The sequence below is a fragment of the Coenobita brevimanus genome, chromosome 90 (genome assembly GCF_032717465.1).
Source record: "Coenobita brevimanus isolate Jiangsu-jjx chromosome 90, ASM3271746v2, whole genome shotgun sequence".
Lineage (NCBI taxonomy): Eukaryota > Metazoa > Arthropoda > Malacostraca > Decapoda > Coenobitidae > Coenobita > Coenobita brevimanus.
Genome location: NC_137043.1, coordinates 39444981 through 39455065, shown reverse-complemented (window position 1 = coordinate 39455065; position 10085 = coordinate 39444981). Strand labels below are relative to the sequence as shown.

At 39.8% G+C, this 10085-nt stretch overlaps 1 protein-coding gene across 2 annotated transcripts in view; it reads left to right on the top strand.

The window, feature by feature from the left end:
• Positions 1-1537: 1537 nt before the first annotated feature.
• ArgRS-m (arginyl-tRNA synthetase, mitochondrial) overlaps positions 1538-10085 on the top strand; it is a 30411-nt gene continuing 21863 nt past the window's right edge. For both annotated transcript variants that reach the window (XM_080281720.1, XM_080281721.1), the window contains exon 1: positions 1538-1618. The gene's annotated coding sequence lies outside the window, so the exon portion shown is untranslated. The remainder of the gene's footprint in view (positions 1619-10085) is intronic.

The window sequence follows — 10085 nt, the reverse complement described above, 5'->3', positions numbered from 1 at the left end:
CGTTCAGATGCATAAGAAGTGTGTGTGTGTGTGTGTGTGTATATATATATATATATATATATATATATATATATATATATATATATATATATATATATATATATATATAACCTGTCTTTTCTTGACAAAACAAGTCATGTTTGCGAAAGGGAGATGGTCGGTTGTTTATCATTATTGTTTACACTTACACACACACACACACACACACACACACACACACACACACACACACACACACACACACACACACACACACACACACACACACACACACACAGGATGACGCTTTCCACGATCATTGAAACATTTCTCCGTAGATATGTGACAGAATCACACGTGTGTGTGTGTGTGTGTGTGTGTGTGTGTGTCCCCCTCTATCAATAGCTAACTATGCATACATAAATTTCTCTCTCTCTCTCTCTCTCTCTCTCTCTCTCTCTCTCTCTCTCTCTCTCTCTCTCTCATTTATCCACAGTCAGGCCACACACCCACCTCCCCCATTCATCTATTCACTAAGCCAGTCCTAACATACTCGACATCGCCAGGACAATGCAGGAAAGCATGAGCTTCTTGTCCTGTGAGTTTTACCGGAAGCCGAGCCAGAAATTGCAAGTCATGATGAGTCTGTAAAATTATAGGTTTGGAGCGTTATTTATGGAGCTGTTGTATGAGGTGGCGTATATAAATATGAAGCTATTGTGTGTGTGTGTGTGTGTTTGTGTCATCCATGTAGAGACGACAGAGGGTCACCTTGAAGGATTATTTCCTGTGCTTCGCTAGTGTCCAGTCGTTTAACCCCTTTTGCTTTATATATATATATATATATCGATAGAAAGAGAGAAAGGTAATGCCTTCGAAAATGGTGGGGTACGCCGTCCCTCCTATATAATATTGTAGTGGGAATCCGGGCCGTCCCGACCCCCTCCCGTACTTGAAATTTCGTGTTATTTTGTAAGGACAGTCTGTAGCCTTGTGCCCCGTCCAGAATATGTCTTGGCGCCACCTCCCCCACGCCATATTGAGACCTGACAACGTCATTAATTATTGGTATTTCATTCTGTTTGTGAATAATGTTTTTCTTAGATTAGTTGGTGAAATGATGGGGCCATTGATATGGGACATTGCGGGAACTGTAAGGATGGAGCGAGATGGAGTCGGGGGGGGGGGGGGAGGCCCAGTTATGTGAGCCACCCATACTTAATCAAACTACAGGCATATACATCCAGCTTACTTTAAAGTAGATTTTATTCAACGTCCATATTTTGTAAAGGAGACGAGTATACTGTATGTCAAGGGAGAGTGCATCAGGGCGGTTTCGCTTGAAAAGCAAATGCGTTCTAGCGAATTCCTCCCAGGACGGTACATCTTGCTCTAGGGACAGTCGAAGAGCTTTTATTTGCATGTTCACTATATTAGTTTTATTACTCATCTATATATGATAAACATAATGTAACGCGTGGACTTCATAAACTCGTAAAATCTCATACTAACTCTAATTTTTGTAATTGTACGTAAACGTGGATGAGCAAAATTTAGTAAACACAACACCGGCGTGGAAGGGGACGGCAGAGGGCAGCTTGTGTGTTTTTAAAGGTACATCAAAGTACCGCTGATGTCTGTGAGTACAATTATGGCATTAAAGTGAAATAGTGATTAGGGAAGCCATTTGCCAATAATATCAATGTTGTCGTGAAGACTTAATGAGATGTGAGTATATTTATGGTACCCCCCTCATTCGGAGCACGACCTTGTGAGATTTTGTATATTACTATTTAAGGTGATTTTTAAAATTTTCGTAAGGTATTCTATATTTGATTATAACATTGTAAGAAGCTGCAACACATGGTAGGCAAAATGTATACTTATGGTTGGAATTCACACATTTGGTTTTATAATTGAAAGTTTAATAAAGTTGAAACCCCAGGTTAACATACTTTTTTTTGGAAATCTAGAGTTCAGCTTTGAATAATAATACTGAAGAGGCTACAGCTATTCTTGTTCTGTTACTACCAGGTATGTGCATTTTTGTGTGTGTGTGTGTGTGTGTGTGTGTGTGTGTGTGTGTGTGTGTGTGCAAGTTCTTTAAAAAGTAGGTAATAGGAAGGAAATCTCAGATTATAGAAATTTGAGGCCAAAGTTAAAAGAGTAAATTTTTTAGGTCAAGGCCAATGGTAGGAGCATAAAGAGCTCAAGTAAAGACCATACGATATTGCTTTCTCAGGTAGGTTATGGTCTTCTACTGTATGTGTTGTGTGTGTAATACCCTTTTGTACGTAACTTTGGTAATCTTCAGGGAGATACAGGACCATATATATATTATATTGGTATTAAAAAAAAGGTACCTTTAAAATATATAATTCAGTAATTTGGCTCATCATTTAGTGCTTCCTTCTGTCTGTGAGTGACAAGCCAAATGGTTTCCTGTACAGCATGGGACCAGTAACAGCACTGGTGGTAACCATATAACCAAATTATGGTGCCTGGTGGATTAGTGGGTAAGTAAGGCGCTCCAATTGGATTGAGCCTTTACAGGTTTACATCCAAGGGGTGGTTGGGGATAATTGCTTACCTAATGCCACTCTGGGATGAGTGAGACTGGTCACTCTCATCTTAAATGTCAGGACCAACTTGCCTAGCCCCGGCCAGCTATGCTCCTCATGGGACAACACAGGATAGATGATGATGAATGAAAAACAAGTAAATGTGTTTACTGCAGTGCATTTTCAAGTATGGAGTCATCAATAAATGAGAAAAATGCAATTATGAGGACTAGGTTACGTTAGATTAGCATAAATTAAGTTGGGTTATGTTACAAAAACTTAGGTTTGGATAAATCCATCACTGATGAAGGTAATTGTGCCAAAAATGACATTCTGCGATGGAGTCTGTCTTCAGTGCACCACTAGATGGTAGCCCTCTGTCATTGGTGCCATCGGGTATTGCAAACAAAGACTGCTTTTTATGTGCGAATCAACACGTTTAAGGAGTAAAAGCATTGAAACTTGAAAAGGCACACTGAAAATACTCATAGAATCCCATGAATTGGTTTAGTAAAGATAAAAACTGAAGAAAACTGCAAAACAGGTGGTCCCATGGCTCCTTGATAATTCATGACTGAACAGTACCAAAGTAAGGAATGAAGAATGCGAAGGATAGGATCAAAGAAAGGCAGCTGTGAATTGATTACTTTAGATATGAAAATTTGCGGGATTAGGGCGTCGGGCTATAGATAGATAGATATGAAAATCATGAATAACAGCCTTTGCCAAAACATGGCCTGGATTTGCAGGTTTCATGGGTTCTTTATATTATAAAATTTAGTACAATAGCCTCTCTGTATTGATGGGAGTTGCCAAACAGACACCCTTGTGAATGGCAAGATCGACAAATAAATGGCTCCTCCTTGAAATGACCTCTGCAGTTTTAACCCATTCACTGCATCAGTGTTTGTTTACATGTACATCCCATGTGTGGCAGTTTTCAAATATTTAGAAAACAATATTAGAAAAAAAAAAATATTGTCAAAAGATACAGAAAAAAATTCCCGAGTTCAGTGGTATATAACACAATATAGCAAACGAAAAAATAATCCCCGACACAGATCCGTGAAGTAATAAATATTCCCTGTGTGGTGGTGCCAGATGAACGATTTGTTGTGGTTGCACTGTGTCGTTAGTGTCAATCTTGCGATCAGATAAGGTGTAAATCAGCATCTGAACCATCACTGTCATCACCTAACAACATATCACTATCATCACTACACTTATCCGGAGATTTCATCCAATATTTGTTTGGGCTACTGCTAATGGCGGCATGGAGAATATTTCGTACCATTACCTTCGTCATTTTGTAGGTACCCAGTAACTGAGCTGAGCTCTGCTCCTCATACTAATGCATAATCTATGTATGGCAATATTCTGTAGGGTTCCATGAGTTGCTAGCTGATTTATTTCGTGCCATTTCTGACATCGAAATTTTTGAAACCAGGAAATCATATATGATACAGCTGCAGTCAATGGGTTAATCTGATATCTTGAATCTGAGTGGCATTCCTCTTAAGTACTCACCATTCCAGGAAGTTTTATTCAACTTCTCATAGCTATTAAATGGAGTTAATCAATCCTACAGTTTATCTCTAGTTTGGATTGTCTGTCTTAGGCTGAGTAAAATCATCAAGAAATTGCAAGAATATAATGAGCAGACATCACCAGGGTCATTGGGTTGATCATGTGATTGCTCAAAAACATTTTGCAGTGCCCCGACACACCATGGGGTGTTAAGAACCTGTGCTTCAGACAAGTGGATTTTGAGATGCCTTATTAGCCTGTGAATAATGAAACCTTGATTATGGAGGGCATATTGGTTTATTTGGATTCTCTCCATAATGATGATGATGATGATGAAAAAAAAAATAATAATAAAGGTACTGGTAGAGGAACAAAAAAAAAAAATGCCCTCTTTTAAATTTGTGGAGCTTGCCTAGGACACCCCTGTGAATGGCATAATCTGTAAATAATATGCATCCATCCAAAAATATGACAGGCAAAAACTGTAGGCTAAATATGTGCCCCTCAAAAGTGACTCCTGCAGTTGTAAGTTAATTGTGATTGAGACCCTTTGCATTGCCCAAAAACATCATTGGACATTAGATTTTAGAGTAAGCAAGTGTATTTTGGAGTAGTTTAGCCCATGGATTGTGCAGTTACCTCTCTCTCTCTCTCCCCACCCTGTGGTGCACATTGATTTATTTATTTATTTTTTTATTATTATTATAAACGATAAACATCCAGGGCATCATCTGGTGAAAAGAAACAATCTCTCCGTCTTTGCATAGGGCCATTTGTAAGTTTATGTAGGGGAATAGTGATTTTTTTTTTTTTTTTTTTTTTTTATCATAAACTTATAGATAAACATCCAGGGCATCATCTGGTGAAAAGAAAAAAATCTCTCTCCATCTTTGCATAGCTCCATGCGTAAGTTTGTGTAGGGGTGGAGTAGTTAACGGTGATGCATGGCCAGCACTGCCTGAGCTCTGGCTCGCAATCCAAGGGTCTGTTAATAATCGAGGCTGCAAGATGCAAAACCATGAATATGGATGGCCGACTTTATCCATTTACTTTGTTAACCTCTGATTTTCTCTAATCTTCAAAGCCCTCCTTGTGTTGTGTGGGGGTTAATGTTGTTTCTGTTTGGAAGGTCGTACCTCAAAAACAAGTCATTTGGTATGGAAACAAATATCAGTTTTGAATGAATCACTCTGAAAATTGTAGAAGAATGTAGATTTCACATCCAGAATGAATTGGGGCTGAAATGGAAAATATACCAAATGCATTAGACGTTGTTAACTGTAATGTGAGGAATAGCAGTAGCCATGTGCCAAGTCAGAAGTCAGACTTGACATGTTGCCACTTGCCTCTGTCTGTCTGCAAAAGTGATGAGGTTGTGTAGTTGATATTGTCAAAGCTACGCATGTTTGTAACTTCTTAAATCTATTAGTTATAATTTTTAAGGTGAAAAAGTGATAGGTGGGGGCGCTCACCATCCGCTTAATCAATGTAGTGCTTCTGTCTGGTGACTGCCCTTTCCTTCCTTCCTTCATTCCTCTTCTGTCTTACTTTCCTTTTTTCTTTCCTCTTCTCTGTCTGTGGATGACTACACTGAGTGACAAGCCAAATCGTTTCCTGTACACCAGGAAACTATTTACAGTAAAAGTCTTCCAATCCGACCACCAGTAATCGGAAAATCCTAATTCATTTCATTCATTGCCAGACGCCATGTATCCCAAACGGGGTGGTCAAGGGCTTAGAGTTAATTGTTTTACAGGGAGGGGCACTAATCCTCCACCAACCCCACTTGACACGTAGGGATGCCAACAGCATCTGGTGTTCCAAGGCGGTCACCCATCCAAGTACTAACCAGACCCAACGCCGCTTAACAGTACTGTACTTTAAAATTGTCAAGGTTAAATATTTTTAATTTTGTTTTTTCAATTTTATTTGGACTTTAGATAAAAGATTTATCTGGCATGTACTTGGATGTACCTGCCTGCAACTATTCATCTACACTTCCGTGCATTTGAGGTGAGAAAAACAATAACCCATATCATTTTAACTGGTTATTTAATGATCGTGTTTATATTTCTAATAATTTCAAAGGGCCCTCCCAATAATCCGAAAGACCTTCGGTCCCCTGTGATTTGGATTACAGGACTTTTACTGTATGTACTGTGTATATATTGTGTGTGTGTGTGAGTGCAGTGTTCAGGGCCATGATAGGAGTAGATAAAATTGACTGAGAAGATCAGTTTGTATGGGATAAGAGAGCAACAAGAGGACACAGAATGAAATTGAATAAGTCAAGCTGCTTGAAGGATATCAAGAAATATAGTTTTCCTTATAGAAGTACCGGTATAGACTTGTGGTAGGAAAAATTTAAGTGAATAAATGCATCCTCTGATTGAAAGGTTTACAGGGCAGAATTTCTGCAGTAATTTTTGGTAGATTTATTAGGAAGAATTAAAGAAAATACTGTATTAGCTTATCTTCAATACGGTAGCTACATGGCAAATATACTGTAGTAGCAAAAGAAAAAAAAGGCACATCTGAAAAACCAGTACATGGTAAAAATGATTGCAAAGAAAAATTATCAGCCTTACTTCAACATCTAGTAAAGGTCTATCTATCTATCTATAGCCCGACGCCCTAATCCCGCAAAGGGTGGCCGCAGACAAAACGCCTCCAAGTCACTCTATCACCCACCATTTGACTCCCCTCCCCCCAACTCACCCCCCCCCTCCCTCATATACCTCTCAACTCCATCCCTCCACCTCATCCTCGGTCTACCCCTCCCTCTCCCTCCCTCCACCTCACCTACATACACCCTCAGAGTCAGTCTTTCATTCTCCATTCTCTCCACATGTCCAAACCACCTCAGTGTATTTCTCCTAATCTTTTCAACCACATTCACATCTACCCCACAACGTTCCTTCACTTCTTCATTCGTCAACCTCTCCCTCCACGTCACTCCACATGCTCCTCTCAAGTAACTCATTTCCACTGCTCTCACTCTTGACTTGTTCCCCTCTTGCAAGGTCCACGCCTCGCTTCCATACGTCAGGGTAGGGATCACAATACCATCATGCAGTGACTTCTTAACTTCCATACTCGCCTCCCTATTTCTCATCACTGCTTTCAGTGTACCAACAACCTTTCTTCCCTGCTGTACCCTTTCACGTACTTCATCCCCCAAAGTTCCATCCTTACTCATCACACTACCCAAGGTAATATCAAGAAAGAAATTTAATACTGTATGTAAAATACATCTTCTACACTTGGTGGCTGGTGCACATGATAGTGGTGGTGGTGGTAGTGGTAGTAGCAGTAGTAGAAGTGGTGGTGGTGATGGTGGTAGTAGTAGTACCGGTGGTAGTAGTAGTAGTAGTGGTGGTGGTGGTTGGTGGTGGTAGAAGTTGCAGTAGTAGGAGTAGTAATCATTGATAGAGGTAGCAGCCCCCAGGTTCATCTAAATGTGAATCCAGTGGACTGCAAGCAGAAGATGCCCTTCTTCAGCTAGTCATCCTTCTCCTTTTAGGGGTTAGGGAGGGGATTGAGAAATGTTTGCATAATCTCTGCCACCTGGTCATATCAGTGTCACCTCATGATAGCTTCCATCTCTATTGCGACATTATACAGTAGTTAAAATAAGAATATAAACAGTGACTTCTAGGAATAATTTACGTTATGGACGGTTACGGAACGTTTTCAACACTTGGGTAATGTTGATTGGGTGTGACCTTGGATACAGCTGCCAGGCCACAGCTGGTAGGGAAGATCAGTGCTAGCACCATGGATACACTGCGAACCCAATGCTGGGGTTCATGAGGCTTCTCTAATTACCTAATTAACTACTTGAGTTTGGGAGGGGGAGGGGGAGGATGGGTTGGAGAAGCAAATGAGAGAGGGAGTTGTGAGTTGAAGAGAGGGCAACCTGATGGCAGAGACAGGGTGATAGAGATGACTTATTAGTGGCCATAGATAAATAGAATCTGGCTGATGTAATTTTTTCTGTGATTGCTGCTTACAGATTAACCCGTTCAGCTTCAGTTTTGGAAAGGGTCTCATGCATTTGAAGCCATTTATTGATGCATTTATCTGACCCCTCCACATCAGAAAGTCTCTCCCAAAGTGAATAAAATAATAAAAGAAATGAACCAGGAGGAGAGTTGGTGGAAGCTGTAGTTCTTTCACAGAAGATAAGGAGACTGTCAGCAACAAGAATGAACCACCATGTACATAAGCTAGATTCAGTGTTATTAGTCTGCATTTACCCATTGAGTACAGTTATGTCCTTTATTATTTGACTCATGCCATTGCTTTGTACTCATCTTGATAATGACTTCTGGTAGTGAAAGGATTTGACTGTTCGGTTACAAAATCAGGGCCAAAAGAACTTTCAGAAATGGCAGTGCCTAATATGGAGTGGTTTGAATCAGAGTGTTTACTAGGGAATTATGTATCTTGAACAGTAAGTCCTTGTTATACAATAATGAAAACTTCTGAAATTCTACTGCTAGTTGGGTAAAATAATTTGGGGATAATAAAAAAGAAACAGAAAAGACAAAAGGGTGAGGGAATTACAAATAATGCAGAAAGCCGGTACTGTACCATTTAGTGTAACCGTGGATCACTTTTTTTTTTTTTTTTTTTTTTTTTTTTTTTTTTTTTTTAGTAGTGGTAGGTGGTGGCGAGCATCATCCACTCACTTGATGTAGTGCTTCCTACTTCTTCCATAGCCTTCATCATTATTTTTCTGTGCCTGCCGTCCTCTCTTCCTATTTTCCCATCTTTCCTGTCACTTCTTATTGCTTTTCTTTCTTTTACAGGTGGCTTTACATTGAGTGACAAGCCAAATGGTTTCCTGTAAGCCAAGAAACCATTTACAAGGCTGGGTGGTAACCATATAACCAAACTTTACGTGCTCCCTCCGTGTCAGCAAGTGGGTTGGTGGAGGGTTAGTGCCCCTCCCCATAAAACATAACTCACAAGTCAAATGGCCACCCCTTACGGGATTATGGCGTCAGGCAATAGATAGATAGATTATTTTTAGTGTACCGTGTATGTTGTATGTGTAGTTTTCATGGTCATCTTGTATCCCAGTGCTTGAAGTTTTGAGTGCTATTGTGTTTGAGCATATGTGTTTGTGTGGTTGAGGTGGCAGGATAATGAGTGTGGTTTGTTTGTCGTCAAGTTGTTTGTGCTCGGTGCTCTCAGTTGTTTTTCCCACTCACTCCTTTCTACTCGTGCTTTTGCTTGCATTAGTGTGTGAATTGCAGAAAGGATTCTGAGGGCTCAAAAAATTGTTTCACACATTCCTCTTTGTATGCATATGATAGTTCTTCCACTTCTGCACATTCTCCCTCCATATTTCTTATCTCCCTCTCTGTTTCTGGTCCCTGCCTCACCCCATCCAAATGTGGAAGAACAAGTCATGATGTTCATATTCTTGCCTGTAACCCTTCTACCACTCCATCCCCACCACTTCCTGCTACCTCATCACCATAGTTCCTTCTTTGAGGTAAAGACCGTCTTATATATTCTAATACTGATACCAGTAGATGATTTTATTCAGTTCATTAGAGATTTACCAAGTATTAAGAGTTACAGCCTTCATTGACTTCTAACACTACAAGATGTCTTCTTTAGGCTAGGGGAGAGAAAAATCATTTGTAGATATTCTAGTTTATATTTGTTTTAAAATCTTCCTTTAGTATGATTGTTTCAGATTTTTCTTCCATTCTGTATGGTAGGGTTCTTAAGCTGTGAATTGTCTTTTCTGCCAGGTCTTCATATTCACCTTTATCTTGTGTTTGTCTTGGGTGGCGCATATATAAATTTGCCACAATTATTTTCCCTTCTGATGTACTGATCTCTGCTGCAATCAGTTCTGCTTGCAAGGGTGTGTCTGCCTCTTTCACTTGAAGTCTTTTCTTTGCGAGTGTCATAATTCCTCACCCTTTTTTTAAATTTCTGTCTCTTTGCCAAATATTGTACTCGTCCAAATTTAACCGCTTTCCCGTGCTATTCCCT